The sequence below is a fragment of the Lissotriton vulgaris genome, chromosome 4_1 (assembly GCF_964263255.1).
Source record: "Lissotriton vulgaris chromosome 4_1, aLisVul1.2, whole genome shotgun sequence".
Lineage (NCBI taxonomy): Eukaryota > Metazoa > Chordata > Amphibia > Caudata > Salamandridae > Lissotriton > Lissotriton vulgaris.
In genome coordinates this window covers 1,565,832,536-1,565,855,472 of record NC_141691.1, presented here as the reverse complement: position 1 = coordinate 1,565,855,472, position 22,937 = coordinate 1,565,832,536, and the positions used below count along the sequence as shown (strand labels likewise).

The 22,937-nt window shown below is 43.3% G+C and overlaps 1 protein-coding gene and 1 non-coding gene across 2 annotated transcripts in view; both read right to left on the bottom strand.

Annotated features, from left to right (window-relative positions):
- LOC147724245 (lectin-like) overlaps positions 1–22,937 on the bottom strand; it is a 199,360-nt gene that overhangs the window by 154,138 nt on the left and 22,285 nt on the right. The gene's annotated exons all lie outside the window — the stretch shown is intronic.
- Positions 219–321, bottom strand: LOC147724246 (U6 spliceosomal RNA). Its single transcript, XR_015295363.1, has one exon. It is a non-coding gene; the product is annotated as a U6 spliceosomal RNA (small nuclear RNA).

Sequence of the window (22,937 nt, the reverse complement as noted above, 5' to 3'; positions counted from 1 at the left end):
ACAGAGCCACCGGAAGCAGACCGAGCCGAGGCCCCAGGCGCCGAAACACCACCGGGGTCAGAGCGAGACCAGGCAGCGAAGGCTAGATCCGACTTAGTCGAACCGCCTCCACCTAGTCCGACCCCGGGGGAAAGACAGCCCGAAGGAACAGGACCGGCGACACCCACACCACCAGGTCGACCGACCCGACCAAGACATGGGGACCCTGAAGCACCGGCATAAGGAACGCCTCACGATTTTGCGAGACATCCATGCGCAGGGGCCCTGCTAAACTTCTCTGTGTCGTTCCAATGTAAGTATATGTGCTGCCGAAGCGAGCACCGCAAAAAAGACGGCAGGCCAGGAGGACAGCCAGCAACCCCCGAAGCACGAGGAGCTGCGCGACTGCAGGAGATCCCAACGACCCCCACACGACCCGGCGCCAAAGGCCGCCCCCCCCTGAAAGAACCAGAGGGAAGTACCGGGACCAGGCACACGCCCCCCGAAGGAGGACAAGCCCGAGACGGGGACCGAAGGGACCACCATACACAGTCCAGGGAGCCGACGGATGAGAGACACCACCAGACGTGAAGCCTCACCGCCGAGAGGTATCACACGTCCAGACAGGGAGCCCCAAGCCCCACACCCGGCGAAGAAGATCCACCAGGCGGGCCAGGAGCACAGCTCCCCCCCCCACGGGCCAGAAGGCAAGCCCAACGGAAGCACCCGCAACCGCGAGAGGGGACCCCCACTCGCCTGCCGGCCCCACAGGCCAACCCACGGTCCCAGAAAAACCTACAGGCGAGACAAGGGAAGGGGCAGGTACCCCAACCCGTCGAGAAGGTGGGACCCCGCGGAAAGTCCGCAAGACCAGCAAGACCGGACACCGGCCAGCACCCAAGAACCGGGACAGCCACGCCGGATGGGATGCAACGGAGGCAACAGCCCCCCCCCCCAGGGGACCCCCAGGAGAGAGAGGGTCTAAAGCCAGGATCCAGGGGCGAAAAAGGGAGCGGCAGAACCAGTACGAGACCGGGAATAGCCGAAACTCGGGCCGGACCCGAACACTGCAGACTGACACCCTGAAATCCGGGTGGAAAGGCCGAAGGACCCCACCCAAGCAAGGGCGAGACGCCCCCACCCACAGGCGGAAGAGGAGTCCGAAGGAAGGCCGCGTCGACAAACGCCGTCACCGCCGACAAGGACGCAGCCAGACCAAACGGCCGAGCCTGCCTCGCGGCCACCAGAGCGGTAAAGGTGACAAAGACCCCCCCCCCCCCCCAACGCCCTACACAACGGACGCAGGCAGAGGAAGGGAGTCCGGAGACAAGCGCAGAGAACGCACCCCGAGAAACCCCGGGAACCACCACCACCGCCGGCGGAGGGAAAACCAAGGCCAACATGGAACGAAACACGAACTTGCGTGACATCCCTGCGCAGGGGCCATGCCGGACTTCACAGAAGCGCAACACGATACAAAAATAGCGCACAACACCCCCGCAAGGGCACAAGGCGTATGTACGAAAGCAGCTGCGGACCCCCCGCCTGGCCAACTCCCCGAGGCGTCCATCCCCGGACACCCCCAAGGAGGAGTCTAGGCATCCGACGCAATGTGGGAGCCGACGTGGAGAAAAAAACCAGCCATTGCCCAGAGGAAATAAACAGTACCCTGGGATTTGGAGCCCAAGACCCGCCGAGGCGGGGAATCGAACCCTGGTCCTGGGCTAGACCTCAGCCGCAGGGGCTGATTCGCTAACCATTGAGCCACACTTCTCCACTGCTGCCGAATGGACATCACAAGTGGAACACTCGAGTCAGACGGCCCAGGGCGACACAGGGCGCCAGAAAAAGAACACAGACAACAGGGATCTGTCCCCACGTTGTACCGCGCCCCAACAGAGCGCGCCAGTGAAGAACAGTTAAGCTGGTAATGAGACAATAACACAGGCCGCCCGGTCTCATGTAGAAGCAATAAAGCACCGCAAACAACACTATCCCTTCCCATTGTGTTGCATGCTACCGTCAGGAATTACAGGGTCGACACACAAAAAACATTATTGAAATGGGAAAAGAAAAACCCACAAAATGCGACCACAAAAATTGTAACCGCCCTCACCGAGGATCGAACACCGGACCCTCCGAGAAGGGGACAGACGCGCTGAGCACGCCGCGTCCACTGAGGCAGCAGGAGACAGCCGTGCAAGCCCGATGAAGGAAATCATCGGCCGCACCTGGCGGCAATCAAACCCCGCCCCCGAGAGGCGGGAGGTGGGAGGCGTACGTAGCCAACTCCAGCGCGGCAAACCGCCGCGGCCCGTAGGGGCCAAAATTCACAAAGGGAGGCGGCAGCGCTCAGCGCCGCGAAAACCGAGCTGCAGGGGGGGAGCACCCGGACCCGGACAGCAGAGCCCCTGAGGACCCGCCGACATATGAGGTAGGACCGCCCGCCCCCGGTAAACCGATTCGAGAACATGGAGCACTCCCACGTATGATTCAACCGAAAGGTCTAGGTTGCATGTCCGCAATCAGTGCTGATAGAGAACTCACTTAACCAGAAGTGAACGGTCACCGTGGGGCAGACACCTGTAAACACTCATACACCTTATTCGACCCGGCGTCACACAGCCGAGAAGCTGGGAAATCGCCCTCTTTACACGCAGTGTGCCTGCAGACCCATCGCCTTGCCGAAGCGCCGCCGCCCCAGGCAAGGCTCCAGCACGTTGCGCTCCACTACTGAAATAGCCTAGAGCCGTGCAAATGCAGCCATCGCACACGTCCACAACACGTGGAACGAAGCCAGAGCGCAATGCCATCAGGCATGAGGCATGTGCCTCCAGTGGCACCAATACTGCAGAGTTTGGGCGAAAATACAAAACAGGGGAGCAGCTTGAGCCCAGGAGTACAAGAAACACATACACACGATGGTTGCAACTACCCCAAGCCAGCATCAACACCCCCCCTGTGCTGGGCCCAAAAGCCCACATAGTGGCCAGGGCCCATCAGTAACGACCTGGGGATACAAGGGAATGACCAAACACCCCACATCCCCGGCCGCCCCCCCCCCTGTAAACCCTTGGCACGCTAGAGCAGCACCTAACCGGCCCCATAGGACCGGGGGAAGGAAGAGGGGGGGGATTGTTAGGCATAAGGCACCAGGGACCGCTAGAGCAGGTCCTCAACCCTAAAACCCAAGGGCCAGCTCACGCCGGCCCATCTTACCTGCACAGCGCCTCTGGAGAGAATCGCGCAGAAAAAAAAACAGGCTGTTGGTTGGGCCGGCCCGCCTCTTATAGAGGTCAGGTGGGACTGGTCGGCCATGTTGGGAGGGGGTGGGAGGCTTTTTTTGCTTTGGAGGGTTCTGTCGTGGAGCTTATGCTCACTATGTAAGTAATGTGGCGAAGAAGACTAACGAGGAGGTAATGTAGATCTAAATGATTTTATAAAAAGGCCAGCTAAGGGTAGAACTAAACGGTGGATTTATGCGATTTACAATGAAATTTGGAAATTTTCACAAATTGAAGCTGCTAAACGACTAAGGGCTATTGACCAGGCTAATTTGGGAAAAGTGCTTGCAGTTGTCGATAACATGCTTTCTTCCCGAATTTACACATTGAATAATATTGTTTCTTCTGTTGTAGACATTGTGCATGATGAGGTGTCTGTATTGTACCAGGGTCAAAATCAATTGCGCTCTCTAATACAGTTTGCATGGACACTTCAGACTCTTAAGGCGGGTCGTGTGCCCTGGAGTTACATGAACGTGTCTTCCCTCTTTGCCCCGTTTAATTTGACTGAGAAGCAGCGCATGCTTTCAATGCTTTCAATGCGTGATGCATAATTTTCTATGTTACATATTGAAAGGTTAGAATCTTTACCGTTTTCTGTAGCTGAGGCCACTACTGCAACGTGGCTTATCCATGGATTAATTACATTACCATTTGCTTTGTACAAATTCTCTAATTGTATGCGGTATATTGCTATAGGCAGATATGAACCACTAGGCAGCGCATTCCTCCATGAGGCATGGTCTTTACCATACACATACATATGTCTAAAAGATGGAAAAGAAGTGAATCTTAATGGTGAAGAATGCACGCAGTCGCCTGACCGCTCATTAATATGCATACACATCCAGTTACACGGTTCTTGCAATCAGGACCGGCCTAATTTAGCCTGTGTTTTGAAAGGCACACCAGTTCCAGCGATAGTTCCCACATTTACATTATTGACGAATGGTAGTTATTTGCTTTTGAATAACGAGGAGTGTTGTGGTTTAATTATCGGTATCGCTTATGTGGTAACTGTATCAGAGCGTGTGGTGTGTTGCAAAAATGTTCTATATCCACCCACGCATGGGAATTCAGATGTTTCCATCTGGCCGCGCATCCCAACCTTGAAAGCGGAATGCAATGGTATGAGCAGAATAAGGGCTCTTTTTTCTCAGAAAGAAGTGGCCCTGAGCTCGGCCCATGAAACTTATGTCCTTCACATAGCAAACACAAGCACAGAGGTGCAGGCACTTTTAAACACTGACTTGCCGTTTCATTTCTGCGAGCTGGTTCATCAAATCTTTAATGCCTCCTCCACGTCTGGTCTTGCTAATTTTTTTAAATTAGTTAGCAGTGGTCTCCTGACTACATTTGAAAAAATATTTAGTGTCATCCCCGCGTTCTTTCATTCTATATTTTCAAGTTTGTTTGGCGGATTCCCTGTGTTGCTGGCTTTGGCTGCAGGCATTTTGCTATTGTTTTGCTTTATAAAACATGGATGTCAGTCCTGCTCAAGAAACCGTTCAACTGCTCCTGACACTGTTTCGTAATCGGATGCTTGATTACTATGGCACCCTGCCGCTTGCGACTTTAAGCACGGCTTTTGGATTATCATTTCGATTTTCCTATTTCACATGTGTCCAGCCTGTGTTTCATTGCCTGAGTTGCGATTTCGACTGGGCCATTGATTTGTGTCTCTGCTTGAAGACATCTCCTGACGTCGATTTTAATCACCTGATGAGCCCAGTAGTTGCTCACGAGTTGGTTTGTTCTGGCGAAAGGGTTATGGCCTTGGCAGCGATGCATGGACTAATGGGTCAGTGGGACATTCCCGCAGCGGCGCATAACTTTCTGGCACATAGCGTTCTTGAGAACCCACCAAGTTGTCTTCTGATGTTGCTAGAGGATCCGGTGCTGGAGGAGCACGTATGTTCTTTCCCATTACTTAATTGGATGGCTGAACTGTTTTCGGATGATGACAGTGATTTCATGTTGGAAGCTGTTGCTGCATATTTTGCATATTCTACCCAATCATGAGATGCCTTGGAGACCTTCATTATTATGGCACGTGACTTTTATATTTTTGAGAAGTGCCCTTTTTTCTTATACACGTTTGGATTTATACGGCCTAGTCCTATATCCTTGTACTACAAGAGGTTTTGTTTTGTAGTCTTTTGATAAAATTTGTTTGGCCACTATAGGCAATTACACATTTTTTTACATTTAGCTTAGCTCAATATTGTTGAACTCTGCTTTCATGTTATGCCTCTATTCTAGTATTGGCTTTCCTTTTTTGACCGTGCTCGGATCATTGGGGGGGTGTCATATAGATACTTCTTTATATATACTGTGTTAAGTTAGCATGAGCTTATGACATGTTTAAACGCCATTTTTCCTTCGCCTTCAGTTTGCACACAACACATACTTGCTGTTGTAGCTTTCAACCTAGAAGAGTGATGTGATTTATTTGAGAATAATGTGTTATTATTCTGATATCAGTTTTGCTTGGTACACTGTCTGAACAGTGAGTGCTGAACCCTCTAAGAATAACTCGATACAAGGTTGCTGGGAGGTCTGATCTTCGCACCACATTAGACATAACATAAATACAGTTGCTGCCAACATTGGGCTCTAAGCAGGTTTAAGATAGAGTTACAGGAAACGCAAGAACACACTTGATGATGCTTCGCATGCAGAGAGCTGGTAGCTGATGATGTGATCCTCTCTTCCTGACATTTAGAGGTATGGGCCCGCTGTGCTAAAACCCAAAAGAGACCTTCATAATATAATATAATATTCTAAATAGGGAGGTGAGAACTGGGTGTTGTTAACTCCTATTGATTTCAGCATTATAATATTCTATCACCGTTTGCGTACTATGGACTAGTAACGATGCTGATAACTTTGATTCTTATAATCTGTTTGTTAGTATTGTACAAGATACTGCGTTTGAGAACATTGCATTGATTAATAAATATTTCAAATATGCACGTGTCCTCTTTACTCCAAGTTCTGGTTTGAAATGATTATAGAGCGAAAGAGTGTTCATGTGTTCCACGATACCTGAGGTAACCTAAGTTCATGTTCTGGTTTGTCTAAGTCATTGGGAGTTTGTTATGACCAATGAGACACTGTAGCTAGCTCGGTAAGGGGATTTTGGATACTGAGGTGAGTTTTGGGTCACCCTAATTCACTAAGGTTCTAGATCTCTATGCACAGTTCTGTGGGAGAACGGAAACCCTGCTACAGAGGGTTGTGGAGTAAAGTGGCATAGAGGGGAGTAGACTGTGTAAATTGGGGTAGTGTAGTGTAGGAGAGTGGAATTGCATACAGTGGAATAGAGTGTTGCATAGTGGAGTGGCATAGAGTGGCATAGAATAGAGTGGAGTGGAATTGCATGGAGTAAAGTTGAGTAGTGTGTTGCAGAATAGAGTAAAGTGGTATTGAGTGTCGTAGAGTGGAGTAGTATTGTTGAGTAGCATAGAGTGGGGTAGAGTTAAATGGTATAGAGCATCATAGGGTCAACTATTGTACAGTGTAGTGTTGTAGAGTGGAGCAGTGTGACCTAGAGTGAAGTGGTGTAAAGTACAGTGGTGCAGAGTAGACTGAGTGTAGTGTGAACTGGTTTTCAGGAAAGTGTTGTACAGTGCATTGACATGGAGTGCTATGACGAAGAGTAGAGTAGCGTAGAGTGCAGTGGGGCAGAGTGGTGCGGAGTAGACTGCAGTGCAGTAGAGTGCAGTGGCGTTAGTAGATTGTTTCATAGTAGTAAAGTGGTATAGAGTGGAGTGGTTCAGGTTAGAGTGGAGAGAAGCAGGGTAGAGTGCAGAAATGTAAAGTAGAGTGACGTAGAGTGGTGTAGAGTGCAGTGGTGCAGAATAAATTAGAGTGGTACGGAGTGATGCAGAGTGTAGTGGTGTACAGTGCATTGGCATAGTTTCCAGCAGAGTGGCATAGAGTTGAGTGGTGCAGAGTCGAGTGCAGTGGTGTAGAGTGTGATGGCATACTCTAGTGAAAAAAGATCTAGCACAGTTACCAGCTTCCTCCAGAAAGAGACATAACCTAACGGCCAGTGACAGGAAGGCACTTAGAGCTTTGCGAGACAACAGTTCTATAATATTTTCTCCAGCAGAAAAGGGAAGATCACTTGTGGTTATGGACAAGACTTTCTATGATACAAAAGTATAACAGATGTTATCAGATGAGACAACATACTTACCTTTGAACCATGATCCTACTTCAGAGTTCCAGGAGACTCTCTCTAAGATTTTATCACATGCAAAGAACATGGGTTCAATTTCTGACAAAACCTTTGAATTTTCCAGGTGTCCTCGCAGGTCATAGATCTACATGTTACCTAAGATTCATAAGGATCTCAGAGACCCCCCACTTTGCCCTATAGTATTGGGCTGCGGATCAATCCATGAGCCATTACAACATTAATTGGACACTTTTCTTCAGCCAATAGTTCAGTCTGGGTCTACATATGTGCAGGACACCACACATTTCTTGAAACTATTAGGTGATCTTGAACTGCCTTCAGGTGTAGAAATATGGTTATGTACAGTGGATGCAGTGTCACTATACACACCCATACCGCATCATGAAGGAATTGAGGTTGTCAAGTGGGCTCTTCTCCAGCGAGAGGAAATACAGGCCAACATAGTTTTTCTCATAGAACTCTTACAGTTCTGTCTTTTACACAGTTTTTTAAGTGGCAAGATAGGTACTTCCTAAAAACAACTGGAACCTCCATGCGTTTTTCAGGGGCCCCCAGTTACGCGAAAATCTATATGATTAAATTTGAAAGAGATCGTGTGCTCCATGACCCTACTTGGATGGAACATCTGGTATTATATCGTCGATATATCGACGATATATTCATCATATGGAAGGGAACATCTCAGGAACAAACACTAAAACGTCAACATCCTAATGAGAAAAAAAACAGGATTCAGTTTACGCATGTGATGGACAGGCAGAACATCTCATATTTAGATGTTAGTGTTGAACTAAGTGGCTCAGAGATTATCACAAAGGTTTTTACCAAACCCACTGATCGAAGGAACACGCTATTTTCCAGTTTTCACCCTGAATCTTTAAAAAAACACCTCCCATTCTTACAATTTTTGCGAATTAAATGCATTTCCTCTAATAACATTCACTATCAAGCATCCTTGCAATGATTCAAGAAAGGTTTTCTAGATTGTGGGCATTCCAATGAGATTGTGGAAGCAGCAGCTAAACAGGCAGATGGGATTTCCAGAACTGATTTATTAACTAAAAAGCATAAGGTTCAGGACAGAAGAGAAGTATTTGTCTGTACTTTTTCCACACAGGTAACAGCCATTAAAAAAGTGATTCTCAACTGATAGGAACTTTCACAACCCAAACCTGATTTCAGCAATCTTTAAAAGATCCTCCTATTTTTGCCTACAAAAGATCTAATAATATCAGGGAGATACTTAAGAAGAAAAATGGTTCTGAATTGGGTGAACACAGAGGAATGCAAAGGTGTTACAACTGTTTACACTGCAACAACGTGCTTGTAGGCACAAATATCTCACATCCGTGGTCTGGCAAACCCGTGAAACTATTGTTTACCGCTTATTGTAATTCTCCTAATGTTATCTACGCTCTATGATGCCCTTATGGTTTATGGTGGGCAAGACAGAAAGATTGCTCTGTGTACGTATAACTGAACACAAGAGTAGAATTAGAACTCGGGCAACCACTTCGCCATTAGCTAGTCATTGGGTTGAATTTCATCACACGATTTCTCAGCTAAGATTCACAGTACTGGAAATCATGACGAACCTTAAAGACAGGGACATGACAAAATTTATAACACAACATGAGACTTTTGGATACGGTATCTGGACACCCTGACCCTGAAGGGTCTCAATGACAAGTTAGAATTATCCTGCTTTCTATAATGCATCATGTAAAGACAGCAGTCTAGAGACATGAATCTTTTTACCAGTCAGGTAGCACATGGGACGTTCGTTAGATAGGTTACAATTCACTGATAATAGGTCTTACTTTAATTGACACACCTAGGAGTTTTCACCAATAGTGTTTACAATCGTTGTTATGTATCATTTTTTATGTACGTGGACAATAGTGTTATGATAAGCGCATCTGCGCTATTAGAAAGTTTGTACTTACTTTCATCACCTGTGGATGGCTGATGGGGCAGTCAGTTATATGATGTTTAGTCACATTCATATATGTCTATTATCAGTTTTGACTTTAATGATGTATAAGAAGCACATGCACATTACTGTAGCTCAATCTGTGCATGTAACCAGGGACCAGTAGTAGTTTTGTATTATTTCATGACTAGCAGATTACGTGGGCAAGTTTTGGCTAACCATATGTTCATGTCAACGTCATTATTAGTTCTTATTCACCTTGGTCTCACTCCTGTTTCAGATTCGTAATATACACATTATACTGGAGATGCACCCATTACATTGTATCCTTTTAAGGCAGTTTCTTGTCAACCTGTCATGTTGATATCCCACATGTTCATGGTAACAGTTATGTTCAAGCAAGATGGTCTGATGAAGCCGTGAGTACTGTTTAAGAACATTGTATTACCATGGCTACATCACTTCTCCTTTGAATATTCATTGTGATTAAGATGGCGTAATTTTTCACCTTGGTTGACTTGCTTTTCACTTTAGTTTTTGTTTTATGTTTGTGTCTCTCTCACGTTATTGAACGTATTACGTAATCGCAATGGGCACAAATGGCGGCCTTTATTTCACTGCGTCGAGTACCAACGTTTTTTAATCTCCCGGGTCTATCGGCTTCTTTGGGACAGTTTTTTTGAGGCAAAGTTCTCTGTCCTCATCCATGTTCTCTTTTGCAGTGAGCTTTACGATGTGGTGACAAGGAGGTTGTTTTGTTGGTAATGTAAATTGTTATTGTAAATTTGTTATTGGCACAGACCTCGGTTCTACTTTCTTGATGTTCTAGAGTTCCGGGTCCGTGCCGTGTGGTTCAGTGGGCAGTTGGAAGCTGGGTTGCGTTGCTGGTGGATGTCCCTCGGTGATGCTGTCTCTTTACAATGAATCTTATTTCCAGCTTTATTTGGATTCGGCTCTTCTTAACAAGATTGGCGACGACTGGGGAATACAGCATCGCCGCAACGAACCTTTTGCATGCGTTTTTTATCGGATTCTACTTTAAGGATTTACGACATTAATTTCCGTACGTTGGATTCTACTTGGATTTCTGATATTGATGCCCTTACGTCCTTAGGGTGTTTCCCTAAACTTCCTTGGACATCTGCCTATTCTGGATTCTCTACAACTTTCAGACATATTTCTACACATTTTAAACATGAGATGTTTATTATTTTAAATAACGCTCACTGCAACCGTCTAGAATCCTGAAACGTCACAGGTTTTCCACGGGTTCCGAGCTGCTGTAGTCTCCGAACTCCTACGTGACTTACGAGGCAGGAAATAGTGTTCTACGTCACCTTGAACGTACCGAACACTGACTTTCTTGCTTTCATCTCTATCATCACGTACGCGCTATGCTACGTGCCACCATTTTGTTTGGTAATAGTTCCTTAGCAACCATTTCTTCAGCGTTTCGGCGCACAGTGGTTGTTTTGCTTTGGAACATCATTAATTGCTTCCAATTTTCAGCGGAACAGTCAAGCAGCATAGGTGCGGTTTTATGTTGTTCATTCTATTTTGATGATTTTAAAGAAGTAAAAGGAAATTGTCAGTCACATCGTTTTCTTGCTGTATTTAAACAAAACAAGAGAACTTGACTGTCACATCGTTTTATACTATTTATTTTACTTTGCTGATTTTAAAGAAGTTAAAGGAATTTGACCTCCACATCGCTTTCTGGCTGATTTTTTTAAAAATTAAAAAAGTTGACAAGCAGATTGGTTTATTTTATTTTTTATTCTTCAACATGTCAACTTCACAGAACTACAACTTATCTCGGCCCCAGTGTGTCTGGCCTGCTGGTGGTACACCCGGTATGCAATGGCCTGAATGGAAGGCATATTTTATCAACTACATTGAAACATTAGTTGCAAAGGGGAAAATGTCGGCAGCAGAGAAAAAAGGGATTTTCTTGCATTCTGTTGGGCCTGGGGCTCTTAATGCCTACAATTAAATGCCTAAAGTTAGCGGCGGCAGTGATCAAAATGTGTTTTCTGCTGCCATTGATGACTTTGATCGCTACTTTGCTCCAAAAGTATGCATTAGCATTCTCCGTTATAATTTATTTCAGAGAAAACAAAATACTGATGAGTCAGTGGACAACTATGTGTCTACAGGAAGATTTGATTAGGGATCAGGTCGTTATGCACGTAAAAGATACTTGAATCCAGGATAGACTAGGGGTGAACGGCAATTTGAAGTTAGAAGACATCCTTGCCATAGTTAGAAAGGCGGAAATGTCCTGTAGAAGTGCAAAAGAGGTTAAAACTGATGAGAACAACAAATCCAACAGTGTTAGAGCTAAGATTGAAATACTAAAGCTAAAAATAATTACAAAAAGATTCCTACTACAAAAGGACACACTAATGATAGCAACAAGTTAAAGTGTTTTAGGTGTGATAGTAGTTCACATTTGGCTAATTTCAAGGGTTGCCCTGCTATCAAACAAAGGTTTTCGGTTTATGGTGTCATTGGACACATAGCTAAAGCGTGTAGAAAACGCAATTATAAGAAAGTAAAGTGTGTTGAGGATGGTGAGTCTGGTGAGAGTGATTATGACCATAAGGAAAATGAATTTGAAAAATCTTACATGCTAAATATTATGGAGAATTCATCTGTTATTTTGAACATTGATAATAATGCCATAAAAAAGAAGCCCATTTGTGACATGACCATTGGTGGAGTAGAGATTCAGATTTATGCTGATTCTGGTTCTCCTTACACCATAATCAATGAGAATGTATGGAAGTCAAAATGTGTTAACAAGCTTGGTTCTTTGTTATATCCTGGAGACATTAATCCCTTAGGGGACTCTCGTGAAAAAATCGATATTATTGGATTTAGAGTTCTTGTTTTCAGATTGAAAGGCTGTGAATGTATTGCTAAACTTTATGTTTCTAAACATGGACGTTCAGTTTTAGGATGGTTTGAACAAGGAAAACTTGATAACATCCTCAATCGCAATAACCCGGAGCCAGTAATGGTTGCTGGAGATTCAAGTCAGTGTGGTAGTACCGTGCTTAATAAATTTCCAGAGATTTTCAAGGATGGAATAGGAAGGTTGGATAATTTTAGACATAAAATTGTTCTAAAAGACAACGCTTGTCCCAAGATTTATAAAGCAAGAACTATTACTATTACAGTAAAAGATGAAGTACAACCAGAACAATTGGTAGAAAATGATATCATAGAGAGGATCGAATCCTCTGAATGGGTATCTCCTATTGTTGTAGCAAGGCGTTCAAATGGTAGTATTAGACTTTGATGATGTATAAGAAGCACATGCACATTACTGTAGCTCAATCTGTGCATGTAACCAGGGACCAGTAGTAGTTTTGTATTATTTCATGACTAGCAGATTACGTGGGCAAGTTTTGGCTAACCATATGTTCATGTCAACGTCATTATTAGTTCTTATTCACCTTGGTCTCACTCCTGTTTCAGATTCGTAATATACACATTATACTGGACCAATTTCCCCTACTCTGCATTACTGAGATGTTGGCTTTAATTGGTAAAGCAAAGTTTTTCTCCTGCATTGACTTATCGTCAGTGTATCATCAAATTTTTTAGATGAGAATAGCAAGAAATACACTGCATTCATTACACCTTTTGGGTGTTTTCAATTTAAATATTCTACTATTGAAAGGGAAACCTTAGCTGTTGTATGGGTGTTGGAGCATTTTAGGGTTTTTGTTTGGGGAAAAGAGTGTGAAATTAAGTCTGATCACAAACCCTTGGTACGTTTGCTTACTACTGATGGTATGATTGATGCATCAGCTAGAATTGCACGTATGTCGATAAGATTGCAAGATTTTATTTATAAGATTGTGTATGTTCCTGGTCGAGATAATATTACAGCAGATTTTCTATCTAGACTTCCTTTACCTCTCAAAGAAAACATTCAGAATTCCTGGGATAAATTTCATATTGCTCTTGTGCATGATGATAACGTGTTACCTATCAAAAGTGAAGATTGGAATGTTGAGTTTTCCAAAGACAAAGTGTTACAAGCTGTTAAGAAAGATATAATTGAAGGCTGGCCCAATAAAAAAAATCTTATTTCTGAATTGAGAAGCTTTTGGGAAGTGAGAAATGAGTTGTCTTTTTCTAATGGCATTATTTGGAGAGGTGATAAGGTAGTTCCTCCTTCAGATATGAGAGACATTGTGGTGAGGCATGGTCATGAGAGTCACAATGGTATAATCAGGACTAAACAATCTGTCAAAAGATTGTTCTGGTGGCCTGGTTTGGATATTTTTGTTGAGTGCATTGTCAGGGACTCCTTTCATTGTGCTAATTCTGATAAATCCTTGAAGACTTTGAAACCTAATATGAAAGGTCATGTTGTCCCTAATGGTCCTTGAGAATCTATTGCAATGGACATTATGGGTCCTATTGGTCCTTTGAACAAGTACATTATTGCTGCCATTGATTTATTTTCAAAGTGGCCTCTCATAAAAGTTGTAGATAGGGTCAATACTGACAATGTTTTACTTTTTCTTGATGAGGTTTTCACTGAAGAAAGATTGCCTATTCGTGTGATTACTGATACAATTCTTATCCAATAAGGCTAAAGAATATTTTCAGAAGACTGTGGTTGTACATTGTACCACTTCTTTGTATAATCCGAGCGGAAATGGTATAATAGAAAGATTCAATAGGGTTTTGATTGGTGCTATACAAATGTTTGGTGTTGAGGACTGAAAATAGGAAATTCAGGTAATGAAGACAGTGTGGAAGTACAGAACTACTCCAAATGATATGACTGATTGTGCTCCTTTTGAGATTATGAGAGGTAGATTACCAAGAACCAAAATCAATCCGTCTTGGTTAATTTTTTCTTCCAAATGTCTGGTGGATCTTGATAAAGTTAAGAAAAGAATGGAGAAAACTCATATTGTGAACAAACACAAATTTGATTTAAGACGAGGTTCTAAATCTAATCCTATTGTACAAGTAGGTATGTTCGTAAAAGTTAAGAAACCATGGAAAGTATCTAAAAGTGAAAGTCAATTTATGGGTTCATTTGTTGTAAAAGAGGTCTTGAAGAATGCTGTCAGACTTTCAAATAGGAGAGTTTGGAATTTAAACAAGATTGCTGTACTTAAAGGTAACAGGAAATTGTACAAAGAAGAACATGTTACTGAAAAAAAGATTGTGATCTTACTGATATTGCAGGTGATAATCTTGTTGAAGTTGACAATGATTGTAATGACTGTAATATCAATATTGAACGTCATGACATGGCTGATGTACCTTCCAATTCTTTCAATTCTGATATTACTCATGAAAATGAGAACTGTTTGGATTCTAAATGGTCACGTAAAAAGCCTGCATGGTTATCGGACTTTATAACTTTGATTCAAAATAAGTTATATTCATATTTTTTTTTTATTTTTAGTTGTTTTTTTGTGTAGGGGGAAGATGTGTTGTGTTGGTAATGTAACTTGTTATTGTACATTTATTATTGGCACGGACCTCGGTTCTACTTTCTTGATGTTCAGCAGTTGGATGCTGGGTTGCGTTGCTGGTGGTTGTCACTTGGTGATGCTGTCTCTTTACAATAAATCTTATTTCCAGCTTTACTTGGATTCAGCTCTTCTTAACAGAAGTTTCTCTTCTTTTAATGTTTGAGAGTGTTGGCGTTTGTCTGAGTCTCGACGTATGTAGTCTGGTAAGCGCAGATTACTATGTTTTGCAGATCCAATAACTCTGCATACACCAGGGAGTGATAGATATGGTGTTCATTAACTTTTTTATTTTATTTTTACATTTTAGGAAGAGGCGCTATTTCATAACAGGGAGGTACATGGGACATTTTCAGTGACTTATAGTCACGCATGAGGTTGTGATGTATGTTTTGACTTCACAACCCTTTCGTTTTCACCTTGGTGAGTTACGTCTGGTATTGAGTCACCATTTTAACCTCATTTAGGCCACCATGACACGTGTAGTCAGGCAGTTTACAGTTTTATCCATTTTTTGCAGGAGTAATTGTTCCTCCTTTTTGGATTGTGGCACTACTAAGGAATACGGTCCCACTATTTTGCACTGTCTCACAGGGCAGTACTTTCATACTTATGAGCATTGACTTATGGACTTGTCATTAAGCTTTTTTTGTGTGTCATCGTGAAGGATCATTTTCCAGCATTTTTCACCTTATGATTTCGGTATTCTCACACAGGGTTTTTGGTGCATTTGGGTGACAGTGTGTAAGGGTTCTCTTGTGATGAACGGTTGCGGTCTCAGACACTTATAGTGTGTTCTTCACATTTTCTTATTTTTTTCACTTTCTAAGCGCGTAGAATTTCTCTAGGTATATCAAATCTTATGGGAGATTTGATATATCTAGAACTCAGAATCATTTAGATTTTATCGGATGGTGTAGGCCTATGTTTGTTTCATTATGCATAATAGCCTATATGAATGATTTATTGTATGTATGTTTATTTGTAGCTTTCCAGTGATGAAGGGTGATTTGTACACCCGAAATGCATTGGGAGTGATGAAAGTCACGTCAGATGTCATTATTACATTTTTGGATCAAAGAGAATATTGGTTTGAAGTCTATTTCTTCAATAAAACAAGAAGTTCTGAAGACAAGAAGCTGAATGGAGTTGTTACTTTATTATTGATGATTTGTACAATTATGGTTTCTACATGATAACATTGTTAAGATGTTGCTATTTTTTATGGATTGATGTATTAACATTGCATTATAACACTCATTTTGAGTGCGTAAGGTAGTGCGCACTCTGTCTAAGACTCACGTCCTAGATTTGCTTCTTCTTTATTGAATAGGTGGCAGGGTGGAACCACCTCGGACCGCACTCACCAACTTTGATGCACCTTGGGTCTAAAGGTATACACGTTTACTATTCGTACATTGAGTGCATCGTTACTGTTTCTAGATTTGACTTTTAGAAAGTGGGCATTTTCTTACTTGACCATTCTGTGTGCCTCTTACTGTTTGTGTATTTAGCGTTTGGTTTTGGAGTGATAGGAGCTGGGGATGTGCAATCACACTAGATTAGTGGTTCCCAAACTTTTTCGAACCGCAGCTCCCTTGACCCTATGCCCGTGGCTCCCCACAGTTACTATTGTTGAAGGGTGGAGTGGATGTAAGCCCTACCTCAGGAGTACTTTTATTTTTCTCCCTGAAATTAATTGGGATGAAGCTGATGAAAGTATTATAATCATATATACAGGGTGTTTTATATTACTAAGGCGGCGCCTCTAATAAAACTTTCCTAGTTACACTTCTTTGCCCATGACTTATTTAGAGTACCCTCTCAAACTTTTTTATCCCACTTACAGTGCTGGATAGCACCCCTATGTATGTAGGCCCCATTGCCAAAGTGTTTGTGCTTTTGAAGAATATTTGCATGAACTTCCATTCCTGCCCATGTCATACGTGCCCCTGCGTACCTGGTCGCTTTTGAAGATGGTTGTTATCTGGATACCCGGGGTTGCATGATTGAAGAATCTACACCCAACACAAATATACCTCTGATACTTGTAAGGAGACTTACCACACACAGTATGGAGAATTCTGTTTTTTAGAGCATTGCACCACCCAGAATGGTTTTGACAGTATCTGGCTAATGGAGCGGTGTTATTAACAGTAGGCACATACTTTTATGGTTTTCTACAGGCGCTCGCGCCCGTTTTGACTAGTCCAAGATGGCCGCCTTGGCCGGCAACGTGGTCACATGACATGAACGCAGGGGCGTGGACCTGCTGAACACTTGTATTTCATCGCGCGTGGGCGATGCAGATGCACGGTGGAGGAACAGCGTCTTCCCGATGGTATTACGGTGAGGTTAGCTATCGATAACCGGGGAGTGGCAGGTACTGAGCATGAGAGTGTGGCTGGTCCGACTGTTCGTAATTCCCTTTACAGTGGGGCAAGAGTACTTTTCTGACGAGGCGGGCAAGGCAACATACGTGGACCTGTGTGCTTACGAAGGCAGCCGGGCTCTGGCTGCATTTGGTTTCCTGCAGTAATTTTGACAGTGGGTTTTGAGCGTTTCCCTGCCAATTGAACAAACAACGACCTTTTTGTTTACAAAGTTAGTCGGGCTTGAACTGCATACGGCTTCCCTAAGTAACAATGGCAGTGGGTATTGAGTGTTGGCTGCCTATCGTTCTTACAGTAAATATACAGTTCCAATGTGGTGACTGTTTAGTACTAACCAAGCAGGGGGGTTGTAGACTGTACTACAGAAGGTGACTAATTTATTAGGAGCCATGTGTTACACACTGACATAATGGTCTTTGTGATTCTGACTACGTTTTGTTTTACAAATTCGTGCATACTCTCTTTTCAACAGAAAACTTAAGATTAAGTGAAGGTGAAAACTCACTATTGGAGTACCCTGGTACCTTTCTGATACTGGAGCGGCTGGTATGACTAACTTGCCTGACTCTGGGTAATATCACTTATACACCATATCTTTTTTACATACGAATTGCTAACCATGGGTTTACATGTTTTTAAACATGTCCGTTTACCTGTTCTTCTTTGGCAGTGCACACAGAACTAGTGTCCAAAAGTGGAGTGGCAGCATATGAGTGCAGCCCTGATGAAACTGCTTAAGTTGTTATAGCAGTGAAACATGTCGGCACTGTCATTAGGTAATGGTATTCATGAATAGCTACCAGCCTTTTTAACACAAACAGCATATAATCACTTCCCTATGAATAAAGTTGGTTAAGGGAACTGTGTGCTGTGTTTTTAGGTACTTGTTTATGTTTGTGTTTGTCACCAGCAGAGATTTCTGCTTTCCACTGTGTGTCACAATCTTTGTTGCTTGTTTTGGACACATCTTTCCTTTCTTCTTATTTTCTTTGAGAAACAAGTAACTACCGATGATGAGACAGGGGCTTGTCTGGAAATTTCATATCAGTTACCCCGATGGTGGCGTTTCCGTGAGGCGTCACTTGTTTCTCACACATTTTTTCTATTAAGAATTCAGTCCAACACTAGTGTGTGGACTCTTGCGACCAACTCTTTTGGTTCCCAATATTTGTTGTTCTGTGGCACTGTCGGGGAGAACAGGTTTGTCTTTTAAACGTGGGTGGAGTACAGTGAATCATCTCCTTGTAAATTGTATTAGAGAGTGATGGGTAGCAGTATATTTTGACTGCCCTTTCTTTAGAGTCACTGATATGCCTTGACACCTTTGGGCTGGGTCTGTTGTTGTATTACAAGTTTTGAGTGGAGGGCGACCCGTTCCTTTTTCCCTCTTAGCTCCTATTTAGAGTCTGATTATACGTGCCAACACACCTGTCTCAGCAGGATGACTCATGATTTTTTTTAACACACACAACTTTATTCTTGCTATCTCCTCCCTAAAATTGCCTCCAAATCAATGCAAGTAAAATACAATTCTCAGATTTCTTTCTTTAAACGCCCCTCTTTCCCGTTTCCAAATGTTGGATTTATGCAGTATATGGTGTTTTACTTCCCTGTGCTCAAGGAGAGAGCAGGCCTATCTGGAAATGTGAATGTACTGAGGGAAATATGTACTAGAAGTACCTATGATTAAATTACAAATGTCACTACTTAATAATACTTAGTGTGTTCAACAGACAGGATAACTGTACGTTCCTGATAACTTGCATTGATGTAAAAAGCATTTGGAAAAAAAAAAAAACTATTAACAAGTGTAACAAAATAAATACGGCATCTTCCGCTTACTTTTGGAGTGTTGGAACCTGGGTATCCAGTGAAATATGGAGGACATCTACCTCGACATGCCATCAATTAAGCACCAGGTTTACAGCTTTAGGCATGTCATTTACAAAACATCGACATCGTGCGTATGTGAATAAATCGTTTAGCTGAATCCAACAGACCCTACACATTAAATGCATTAAAGTGCTTGGTGCGCAGCTCCCCTGGCTAGGTTTCACGGTTTCCCAGGGAGCCACAGTGCACAGTTTGGGACTTCTGCACTAGACAGACACAAGAGGGGTTGAGGTGTGCCCTGCCTTGCTGGGGTGACTCATCGCTGGGCTGAATACACCTGGTCTGCATTTACAGTGGTGGGAGCAGTTTTGCGTGCTCTGAATAGACTATGTGCCCTTTGCACAATTCTCTCTCCACCCCCTGAAGCCATGCTGCACCAGGGAGGACAGGACTGGTTTGGACTGAGTTAAGAGACCCTTGCAACGAAGAGAACAATGATAAAATGGGGCATAAGTATGGGACCTAAAACCCAAGGACTTTAGATTACTTCAAGAAACAAGAAGACCCTGATAAGAAGAAGAGGAGAGCTGCATTTTCTGAGTGATGGGTGTGTTGGCCTGCAGTTGCTGCTTCTGTCTGCGGTGAAAGAAAATGACGGACTCTGCTGTGGTATCCTGCTTGGCAAGAATCGCCAAAGGCTCATGTGTGCTAGCCTCCTGTTGAAAGGCTCATGGAGATAAAAAAAACTTAGAGAAAAGTGAACTTGCTACATCTACCAGGAGGACTGAAGAGCTGTGTGAGGAGCTCTGCTCCTACAGACAGTGTGAGCGGTGGGTTTGCCTGCAGTTTCTGCTCCTGCAGAGGAAGGTTTGGATTGTTCTTACCCTGGATGCTGAAGTAAAAGCTTTTGAAGAGTGCTTTTTGTAGGAGAGTCCAGCACATGGGGAGCACTTTTATTGCTGCTGCAAACCAGAGCGCTGTGCTTAGAGCATGTGAAGTGCTTGAGGGTGCTTTCCTCATCACTTTTAGCGCCTAAAGGTGAAAGTGCATGAGAAGCACTTCATATGCAGGCCAGCTCTGCAATTTCCTCGTTTTTTTTGTTCCCTATTTTGTGCAACATAAGGGGAGAGATGAGGTGAATGAAGTGTTTCCTGCAGATTGTTCCTACCTGCAGCTGGTGTTCTGCTACATTGCCCAGGATGCAAAGTATTGCAGTGCCCAGGCAGTGAGGAATCCCGTACAGGAGATCTTTGGCTTTATTGGGGCAGAGGGCGGTGGAGCCCAACTGCCAGAGGAAGCCAGAGCATCGCAGGCTCACACCACCCACTCCTGACTGGAAAGGGCAAGAGGAGGGTGCCCGCCAGCGGGGGTCTTGAGACAAGGATAGGACAAAGAACAGTCCCATGAGTTTGGAAGAGCAGTCCCGTTGAGTTTGGGCCTTTGGGGGGCACAGCTGGCCCCCTCAACCTGAGTGGCGTGGTGGGCCACGGATGCATTAGTGTTGACGGCTGCAGTTACATTGCCTACCTTAGGGCATTTTTTTGAGCACCACATTCCCTGGGCCGTCAGCAGCTGAACTACCTGTTCAAGGGCAGCTGCACTTCACTAAATATTCAACAGGTTGGGGGGTTGATTGAGGTCTCCCTCCCTCTGTGAAGTTTGTGCACCCTCCCCCTCCTTTGGTAAGTCGGGTGCATTTCCGAGGCACAGCAACTTGGTGGTAGGTAAAGGTGGAAACTCAATGGTGCCCCTATCCCTGGTGACAGTGAAAACGGTACTGATTACACTGCATTTCTGTTCCATGTCCTGATGGTTCCATGACAGGTGCAATCTATAAGTGATTGCTTTATTGCACTAACTGGGATGTTATGCATAAATGTTATGCATTAATGTTTTCAAGGTGATTTATATGACATGGTCAACTTATACGTCCTTGATATAGTTCACTAACTGTTATGTTTATGACAATTGCCTTATGGCATAGTGATTTATGATCTATGAATTATTATGACAATTTCCTAGTTGGAAAAATGATTTATGTGATTGTGGTCTAATGTGTGTTTCTATGTATAATACAAAGGGTATTCTTATTTAACCTTTTGTGGAGTCTCTTTTTGTTGTGTGGTTAGTGTGTGTAACTCCCTTATCCTTAATAGAGTGATGGGTTCTGTCTGGCTTAGGTGCACACCTAGCCAACCAGAACCCCCATTTCTAACACAGAGTTATCCACACTGCTTGGTGCAGTTCAGATTCTGGCACACAGACTGGAGGCGATTGGATGGATATCTGAGATTGCAGAGACTGAGATCCAAGATTCCCCATTGATAATCCATTGATAATCCATCTGGGTTATGTTCAGGATACTCCAGTGGTTTCCAGCCAGCTGTGGGTTACAGACCTCAAGTCCCAAGGTGAGGGTCTGGCTACTAGATGCAGCCACGTCTCACACCATAGCAAAAAAAAAATGTGGCTTTTCAACCTGAGGCGACTAGGTCATGGCTCATATAGGACTTGTTGAGGGATTATCTTTTTTTTGTATTGAGTGGATTACTAACAGAAAGAAAAGTGAAAACAACAAGAAAGTTCTACACATTTGCATAATACAGCTTATATGCAATCAAAAAAAACAATTTTTGTATACATCATTAAAGTGTTAGCGCAATGAAAATAAAGTGATAAGAATGGAATTGAGGAATATCAACAGATATAGAAACAAACAGCAGCCATTATTAAATCCATCCAATATCCACTAGGACTATCAATTCATGTAAGCAATGATAAAGTGCTAGTGCGATGGAAGTAAAGTGCTAACAGTAGAAAAATCATGGATAAAGTACAAATATCACTAGAACATACGAAAAAACTATAACCCTATTACATATGGCCATTGTTACATTTTGTAATATATCCAATTAAAACCAAGGAAATGAAGTGCAGCTTAGCAAAGAGCAATTAGAACTCCTCCATATCGAGTTAATGGGATAACTTTATGACCTTTGGGGATATGGGAATTGACAACCATTTTAAAATGTCAGAAAACCTTGACCAGGTCGCTGCAAATCTTTGTTTGGCATGTTTCCTCCCAAATGTATGTCTTGACCATCTTCTCTTGCCAATGCAGAATCGAAAGCGATTTATCAGACTTCCAATTCTGTAGAATTAAGGACCTGGCCACTGCTATAGCTACTGAGCAAAAATATTGCTGATATATTGACAAATACTGAAACTCCAAAGAACACCCAAAATTAACTAATTTGAGAGTAGGAATAATCTGGACTGTTATTGTCAGAGATTGATCAATCCTTTTAAAAACAGCCGGCCAAAATTGATGTAACCCGGAGCAATAATAAAATGTGTTCCACGACCCTAGCTCTAGGCCCCCACACCTAAAACAGAAATCTGAGGAAGCTTGATAGATCTTATTCAGTCTTTTCGGCGCATAATAAGTTAGCCATCTAGACAGAAAGGCCATTCTTTTATAATTGGCTGCTCTCAGCGATTTATGGCCTACTTCGCATATAAGCTGCCATTCCTTTTTACTAACATTACAGCCAGTTTAATTTAATAGTTTAGGGAAGAGGTTATCAAGCACTTTCTGCTCCCCCAGCTGCTCTAGACAAGAATACCAGTGGCTGACTCCACTTAGGTGCACATGCATCAAAATAGGCAATTGAGATTCTATAATTGCGATTTTTAAGGAATCACAATTACCTATGCATGTATGAATTGCAATCAAATGTGCAATTCCTTTATTGCGACTCGCAAATTGGGAGTCGTAATTAAGGAATGGCTTCCTAT